The sequence below is a fragment of the Suricata suricatta genome, chromosome 6 (assembly GCF_006229205.1).
Source record: "Suricata suricatta isolate VVHF042 chromosome 6, meerkat_22Aug2017_6uvM2_HiC, whole genome shotgun sequence".
Taxonomy (NCBI): Eukaryota; Metazoa; Chordata; class Mammalia; order Carnivora; family Herpestidae; genus Suricata; species Suricata suricatta.
The window spans coordinates 76,944,057-76,952,873 of record NC_043705.1 but is presented as its reverse complement, the minus strand read 5'-3'; the positions used below and the strand labels follow the sequence as shown (position 1 = coordinate 76,952,873).

Here is an 8,817-nt window from a genome sequence, read left to right as displayed (position 1 = left end):
GCTTTGGCAAATTCTAATTTGGGCTATAAGAGATTATTGGTATCCTATACAGATTTAACTTCCTCAAGTACAATCTTTAAAAAGAAAGGGATGAAAATAACTATATGTTTTATAGGACATAATGCTTATAAATTAGAATATACCTTAGCTATTTATATATAAAGCATTCTTTGGTATTGATGAATGAAAATCTCTGTTCTGTGCTATTTTATGGAGCTTCTGCTGGCCATGCAAATATCCAAGAATGAGAAAATATATCTATCCCATTGTGTCTTACAGCAAAGAAAATAGTGACCATTTGGCATGGGGTGGAGGACAGGATAAATCAGTGGTATAGTCACAATGACCAAACACTTAGATTTTAGCAGGCAACTGATACCAATGAAAATATTACTGTTACAATACACAGCAAAACACCTATATTAAAAATTCTGTTGATGGGGATTTAGATGGAGCTGTTTCCCAAATTATATCATTTTAAAAAATCAGTATTTTTGTTGAATCTAACATAGAGTAGGATATATGGGATTATAGATGACAGTTTTAAATATTTCAAAACAATGAAGCAAGTTATACTCATACATATTGGCAGAGGGTAACCAGTTCCACATACTTGCATAACACTCTCAACATTACTTGCCATTGTTTCCATGGGCATATTATCTGATTAGAAAATGTACTCGGAATATATACTTTAGATGCAATTATATATATTCATGAAAAAGTAAGCTTAAAAATATCAATGCCAGCATTTTTATAAGAACAAAAGATTAGAAAACATTAGATGTCATTTAGTAAAGCTGGATAAATTATGGTAATTGATAAAAGAGAATACTATCATGTAGCCATGGGAAGGGGGGAAAGAGACAGCTCACTATGCTGATACAGGACAAACTTTAAGATGTTTCATTAAGCCAAAATAAGGAGGATAAAACTGAATTTAATATAGAACCATTTGTATTAAAAGAACAAAATGTGATTGGTATAGACATATCCCTAAATAAGTTTAGTATAACCTATTTCTTCAAGGAATCCCAAAGAGCTGTACTTTGGTCAAAGTAACTCAGAGATTGTGAAAGTAGCTGGGAATTAAGGAAGGGACAGGACACAAGAAAGTGTGTGGAACACATTCTGGAGGCAATTTCCTTTCTGGTGGGAACTGACATGTTGGTTCTGGGTAAACAGAGAGGAGTCTTTAGTAAAGGATCTAGTTTTTGTTTACATCGGCCTTAAACAGACATCTATTCAGACTGATTTCCTTCTCTTTTCAGCAAAGATCTCCTTGAAGTATAAATATGAACTTTTAGCTATCTTTTGTATTAAGAAAAAAAAAAAAAAAAGAAAATTGTCCAAACACAGATTTTCTTCAACAGTGTTCTTTATCTACATTCACTGCAATCTTTTCTTATCTCAATTTGACAGGACACACATCTGGTACCTGGTGTGGTGCTTATTCACCAACACAAGAAGAGAATTGGTTTATGGTTGGCACTGACGTTGGATCTATCCTGAGGCTCAACATGACAATTAAAGTTAATGTTCTCTAGTTATTCTTTTGTCACCTTCTAGCTGACCAGATTTAAAGAAAACTCATTTCTCAAGGGTGATACAATAAGCATTAAGGTAACTATGATGAATGCAATTATCTAATGTTACTGAACTTGTCACTAGCATGAGGAGGTGGTTCTCACCCATGTTATGTGTGTTTAGTGAGAGAGTGAGTAGGGAGCAAATGATTGTGTGTGGGGGGGGGGGGAGGGGTTGGCTTCTTGTCATTATCAGTGACTCTCCTCTTCCCTCAGCCCCTTTCCTTTCCTTCCCAGGCTGCCTTTGCTGCCCCCTGGGCCATGGGAACTGAGCGACGATGACATGGAGGTGGAGAGCAACAAAGAGCAACTGAGGTTTCAATCTGCCTATGACAAAGAGGCTCATCATAACACTCATAACACACTGGAATGAAAACATAAGGCCCACATCAAAGATGTGACTTGGTCCTGTCACTCCAAGAACAGCAGGCACTCTGGGCTGAAATCCTAGACAAAGCCACAGAGTATATCCAGTATATACAAAGGAAAAACCACAGACACTAGGAAGATACTGATGACTTCGATTGGCAGAATGCTCTTCTGGAACCAGCAAGTCCATGCATTGGAAAAGGCAAGGTCGTGTGTCCAAATTCAGACCCACTACCCCTGCTCTGACAACCACTTGCACACCAAAGCCAAGGGCAGCACTAACCCTGCCTTTGATGGAGGCTCAGACATCAGCTCTATGTAGAGTCCGAAGCAGGAAGAAGCCTCAGAGGTCAGCTAAGCTCTGCTGGAGACAAACTGTCTGTCTCCTCCTGCATCTCACCCTGCTTTCTTTTAGTTTATGCTTAGAGTCCTCAGAGCCATTTTAGAGACTCACTTTTCCCTCTTACTCCCTTTTTATTTTAAATTTCATTTAAATTAAGATTTTAATGCAGAAGCTCTTAGGTGACAGCTGTCATTCTCCTTCCCCATTTCCACCTTATTTACTTGTTTGTTTGTTTTTTAACATTTCTCTTCAGGGATTCCCTGTCCATACTAGGAATTTTAAACCCAACTTAGGAGCTTTTTTCTGTGGAGGACAGAGGGCCAGCTGGAACTCTGAACACATAGTGCCATGACTATGGATACCAGCTCCTCTAGCCCTGCCCCTCTGTCTTTCCTCCCAGGCCATTCTTACCTCCGTTTGATAGACTTTGTGAATCTGTGGACTGGTCTACTTCAAGAACATGACCAGTTTGGGGAGTCTGGGTGGCTCCATTGGTTAATAGTCTTACTTCATTTCAGGTCATGATCTCACTGTTTGTGAGTTCAACCTCCACATCGGGGTCTGTGCTGACAGCTCAGTGCCTGGAGCCTGTTACAAATTCTGTGTGTCCCTCTCTCTCTCTGCCCCTCTGCCACTCACATTCTGTCTCTCTCAAAAATAAATAAACATTAAAAAAAAGATGATCGGTTTGGAGTGACCAGCATTAATCCCTCTTTAAATTATTTTTTTCTAAAAAGCTATTTATCACTGGTATTGAAAGACCAGAGCCTTTGCAGTATAAGAACAAGTGAGGAAAGATATACAAAACAGAGACGTTGGCCTGTCTCACTCCTGCTTCTCTCAGCCAGCCTTAGGGAAGGCCGCATGTCACATGTAGGATATGTAGGGGACAGCGGGCAGTGGTGAAGTGGTAGCCACCTGGGGTGGGGATTTATTAGTGGGTGGGACAAGGAGAGAGGATTGGGCCAGGTAGAAGTTTTGTACTGAGAGTCATTGACAATGTTTTGATATTTATTTCCTGCTATTGAAATTTGAATCTGAGTGAACTATCCCTATTTCTGATGATGTTGGTATTGCAAAGTGACAGATTACATAAAGTAGTGATGAAATCTTTAAAAAAAGAATTTGTCACTAAGCATTGTCTCCTCAGATAAGATGAACTGGATAACTAGAAAGCCCTTCTTTTCAAAAGTTGTTTCCTTGCCACAGAAAAGTGATTGCATGAATGATCTAAACTTTGAAGAGGTACTTGCTTCTATTTAGAGGTGGATGGAGAGTTTGAATTCTTAGTAGCTCACTCATCAGTATTTTCTTCATTTTCTCCATGGAAAGAACACAAATCTTCTCATTGGCCAGTTTTCTGTTGATATCCTACATAGTTCGTCTTTGATCTAGATCATCCTTAGGGTTTTCTAAATCTTGGAAATGGCGAAATGGAATGCTTGTTGGATTGGATGCACTGAATTTACCACCAGAATTAAGGGTGAGAAGCTTATGTTTAGCATACATGTCTTGGCCTATTTTTTGGAGGTTTTGGTTCTGACAGTTCAACTTCCAGATATTTCACACTGTTATTTTGGTCTGCTAGTTTATATGGTACTGCTGATGTTCTCCATTTTCACTGCTGGTGGTAAGGATGGAGAAAAGCTTTCCCCAGTTGTGGCCCCTTGGTGCATCTTGGTAGACGGTGGTAGTCTCTGGTTTTCACAGGAAGAAACCTCCTTGGCAGGAGGCTTGCTATGGCAGGGCCACCCCTGCCTTTTGGAAATGGAGACTGGCCCCCAGACTACTTGTTGCCTTGTGATGTGATTCCTCCGGGTCCCCCCACCCCACCCAAATCCTCCCCGTCAGTCTCTCTGGTGTCTCTGGACCACATTAAGAAGTCTCAGGTCCAAGGCCAGGAAGGAAAGAATGTCACTACTGGGGAAACTCCAGCTCAATCTCCTTTGCTGGTTCTACCAGGTTTAATGTGGTGTTTCAGGCACAGCTCCCATTCAGTCCAGGAGAGGAATGGGCATACTAGGGATGCTTTCCATTCCTGGTTTGCGTGTTGTGAAATGCCTCGTCTTCTCTTGAAAGGAAGATATAACACAGCTTGGTGCTCTGTTCCTCTAATCCTGGGATCCCAAACCAGTTTGCTTTCTTGCTAACAACTTCCAGAGATCTCCACTGTCATCTCTTTCACTATTTCTTGGGTTTTTGGTATATTTAGCAGTGAGGATAAGGGGGAAGTGGGTCTCTGTCATATTATCCCACAACTGAGGTTTTAATAAATGTTAAGCCAAATAATGAGTTTCATGGTTTCTTTCTACAAATGCTCCTGAGATTCCTTCCTTGAAATATACTTGCATGGAGCATTAAAAATAAACTTCCAAAGATATTGGATATTATAGTATTATTGACCTTCCTTGGCTATAAAAGACCACATTCTATGAAAGTCTAGAAAATTCAAGGTTATAGTCTGGTGAAGGTAAACAGAGATAAGTACAGAACCACCTCTCTTATTATCATCAAGAGAATGGCTACTGGGTTTCTTAACTCCCATAAATTATCCTGTTTATCCTTGAGACAGTTTCCTAATCAGGTGAATAGTATTTGCTTAAATATTTATATCACTGTAGTAAAGATAGATAGAGCGTATTCATATTGTTAATCATACATAGGTGATCTTTTAATTTTATCATTTAATACTTTAAAAATCATAAATTATTTCTTTAAAATTTTGTTTAAATTTTATCCAGTTTCTGAGAGAGAGAGAGGGAGAGAGAGAGAGAGGGAGAGAGAGGAAGAGAGACAGAGTGCAAGTAGGGGAGGGACAGAGAGAGAGGCAGACACAGAACCTGCAGCAGGCTCCAGGATCTGAGCTGTCAGTACAGAGCCTGAGGCAGGGATCCAAACCCACAAACCATGAGATCATGACCTGAGCCGAATTTGATGCTTAAACAACTGAGCCACCCAAGTGCCCTATAAATTATTTCTTAATATTTAACTCAAGTTCTCAATCCTAATGAGAGAAACAGTCTCTAATCCAGACATTTTTCAGGAGACATAATCAAAGAGAATAGTCAATTACCAGAAGTGTTAGTTTTATCAGGAGCCCTGTTTACAGATCTCAAAGGAAATTACTCAGTATAAAAATGGGTGAAAGGTATACCTTGTTTCAAAATGTTTATCTTTGAAGCAGCCAAAAACATCTTACTATTTTGCAAATGAGCTAGAGTTTTTTGTTTGTTTGATTGTTTGCTTGTTTTTTCATTGTCAGCTTTACATCCTGTCATTTTTATCTATATCAAGCAGAAGGTGCTGGTATTGTTTTACATAACATACCAGAAAGTTTAAGATAAATGAGACCAGAGGAGGCTGACATAGATAGTTTCCAAAAGAAGAAACTATAAAGAGACTGGCTTCTGTGTAGAGTTACTGAAATAACAAAACATGCTAGGTGTGATAATAAAAAATACTGCAAATGTGTCAAGAAAATTTTACAACTTTTTTACACCTGAAATTTGACTATTATAAAACAATTTAGAAACAACAATATTAAAAAATAATTTTTAAAGTAGCCGTGTAAAATTGACTAAATCAATTTTGGGAAATTTAAAATCATTCTCTTCAAAATTAAATAACTCACTGTCTACATAACCTATATTTTCCTTTAACTTTACTATTTCTAGACAGCTTCATGAATTCATATTTAATGACCATCTACTATATACCAGAGATTGAACTCACCACTTTATTTCTCCTCATCCTTTATTATTATTGTTCATATTTTACAGATGGTAACAATGAATCTCAGAGAAGTTAAATAATTACTCTTTGACCTCACAATTCAAAGTAGAAAATCTCAGATGAAAATCTAGTTTTGTCTATATCCAATACCATGCTTTTTCCATTAAACCATTCTACTTTCCACTATATTTGATTCCCAAATTTTATCATTTACTTTCTTGGTTCTCAAAATTACTTTTTTGGCCCTGTTAATTATTAATTAATAAAAATTAAGTATGTGTCAAGTTTCCCTTTTTATAAAGATTATGTATTAATGATAGAGTATAAGATTAGTACATAATTGTTTTCCATTTAATTGTTCATTTAACAAACATTTACTAAACACTTTTTATTTTTTTAATATCTATTTTGAGACAAAGAATGTGTGTGTGTGATGAGGGAAGGGACAGAGAGAGAGAGAGAGAGAGAGAGAAAGAATCCCAAGCAGGCTCTACATTGCCAGTGCAGAGCCCAACATGGGGCTCGAACTGATGAACTGCAAGATCATGACCTCAGTGGAAATAAAGAAGTGGGATGCTTAACTCACTGATCCACCCAGGTGGCCCTATTAAATCCCCTTTAAATCACAGACATCATGTTGGGGATACAATAGGAAATACATATTAGCTCCATCCTACCATATTTCATTATGTAATAAGAAAGGTAAATTCATCAACTAATAATATTATTGAAAAAGACCTCTAATTAAGAGATATAAGAAATATTATTTGAGCACCAAGAAAAGGCAAAATAATGATTAATTCTCAGTATATAGAGAACATGTCGTGGAGAAGGTGACATAGGGTTGAACTTTGAAAGATGAGTATGCATAGGACATAGGGAAAGGGTGATCCAGGTAGATGGGGAAACACAAGCAAAGTCACCAAAAACTATATTACATGATGTATTCCAGACACAGAAAACTACTTACTGCTCCTAGGGCTGGAAAAGCACAAGAGAATGTGAAAGAGGAGACCCTAGGGATATGTCATGAACAGATTATAAAGAGTTTTATGTATCTGATGAATTATGATGACTTTAGATGAAGATTCTGAAGGATTTTAAGCAGAAGAATATTATAATCATATGCATAGCTCCCTACTCTTACACATAGTAGCTTACATCCTAAGTGTTAAGATATTTATATCATCACATTGCAATGTTTTCTTTCTTTTTTTTTAAATTTTTTTTAATGTTTTATTTATTTTTGATACAGAGAGAGACAGAGCATGAGGGGGGAGGGGCAGAGAGAGAAGGAGGCACAGAACCGGAAGCAGGCTCCAGACTCTGAGCTAGCTGTCAGCACAGAGCCTGACGTGGGGCTCGAACCCACAAACGTGAGATCTGACCTGAGCCGAAGTCGGAGGCTTAACCGACTGAGCCACCCAGGCGCCCCAATGTTTTCTTTCTTAAAATGAGTTAGTAAATGTTTTATTTTACAGAATGAATTAGTGAGGTGGTATCTCTTTAAGTCCTTCTTGCTCACTCATATACTCAGATATGGTTTCTTAGGTAGAAGAAAAACAGATTAGAGTTAACTAGGTGTTGTATATGATTAGCAGTGTATTTTATCAAATCAACATCTACTATTTAGAATCCTGAACAATATGTCACATATGTATATGTATGACCTAAACATTACTTTGGAGTATAATAAAAAATATAATAAAAAAACAATCCAGAGAATAGTGAAGATGTGAAACAGTAAATCAAAGAGGACTAATGATTTTCATTGTTTTTTTGTGGAATTGATCTATATCTCTATTAATAACATCATTTTTGGTGGCTGAATATCTTTTTATAAGAGTTTTTCATCTTGGGGATTGGTGAATAAGTGAGGATTTGAGAAGCTCATGGAGTAAAACAATCTATGTTTTGCATGTTTTTTCTTTCATTTTTTTGCCTTCCAAGATGATTTATATTTGTAAATTAAAGTTTCAAAATTAAAAAAAATATGGTTTCCTATTGTCTGTGTTTACTTGTGCACCAACTGTGAAGTCCTTCTCCCTCTCCAAGGCAACGAGTGGAGCCAGTTCTTCAGAGTAGGAGCAGGAAACAAAGTTGTCAAGTCCTTAGTTATTACCACTGGCACAGCAAGTACCATTTAACACCTCTCTGTGGAGCTACTTGGTGTCACTCAAGCCCAGACTGTCCAGTCTCCATCTGAAGATTTACCTTGAATACCTTACATTGCCTGTATCCAGAATGTGTACAATTGTGCTTTTAATTGCTTTATTGTAAGACAATCCTCTCTACTGTCAGGTGAGCAGCCATTCTGGATTGGTGATATTCATCACTCAGTTCTCCCATTTGACCACTTCAGATGAACTGTGTGCCACTCTCTACCCTGCCTCCATTCTGGAAATAAAAATAGGATCTTGGACTACTATGAGTGACCTCCTGATGTGAGAAGTGTCACTTGCACCTGTCTGCAGTGATGTTAGACAAAATAAATTCAAAACCTTTTACTGAGTCCAAAGTGAAACACTGCCTTATCACCATTCTTCCCAAACTGTACATGTAATTAAAATTACTTTTTGGGGAGGAGCCAAGATGGCGGAGAGGAAGGGAGCTCTGTAAACCTTGTCTGTCCCATCGATCGAACTGAGAAGGACATTGCTCTCATCTGCATGAGCGGAAGGAGAAAATATGGACTCCAGAAGGAAGAGAACCTGAAGGATACCTGAGTGAGTGAGTGCGAACTGGGGAGATTGGAAAACGGGCCAGCCCGAGATGGGCAGGGGAGGT

The 8,817-nt window shown here is 38.0% G+C and overlaps 1 pseudogene; it reads left to right on the top strand.

Annotated features, from left to right (window-relative positions):
- The first annotated feature begins 342 nt into the window (after window positions 1-342).
- LOC115293476 lies at window positions 343-2,313 on the top strand (annotated as a pseudogene).
- Window positions 2,314-8,817: the final 6,504 nt, after the last annotated feature.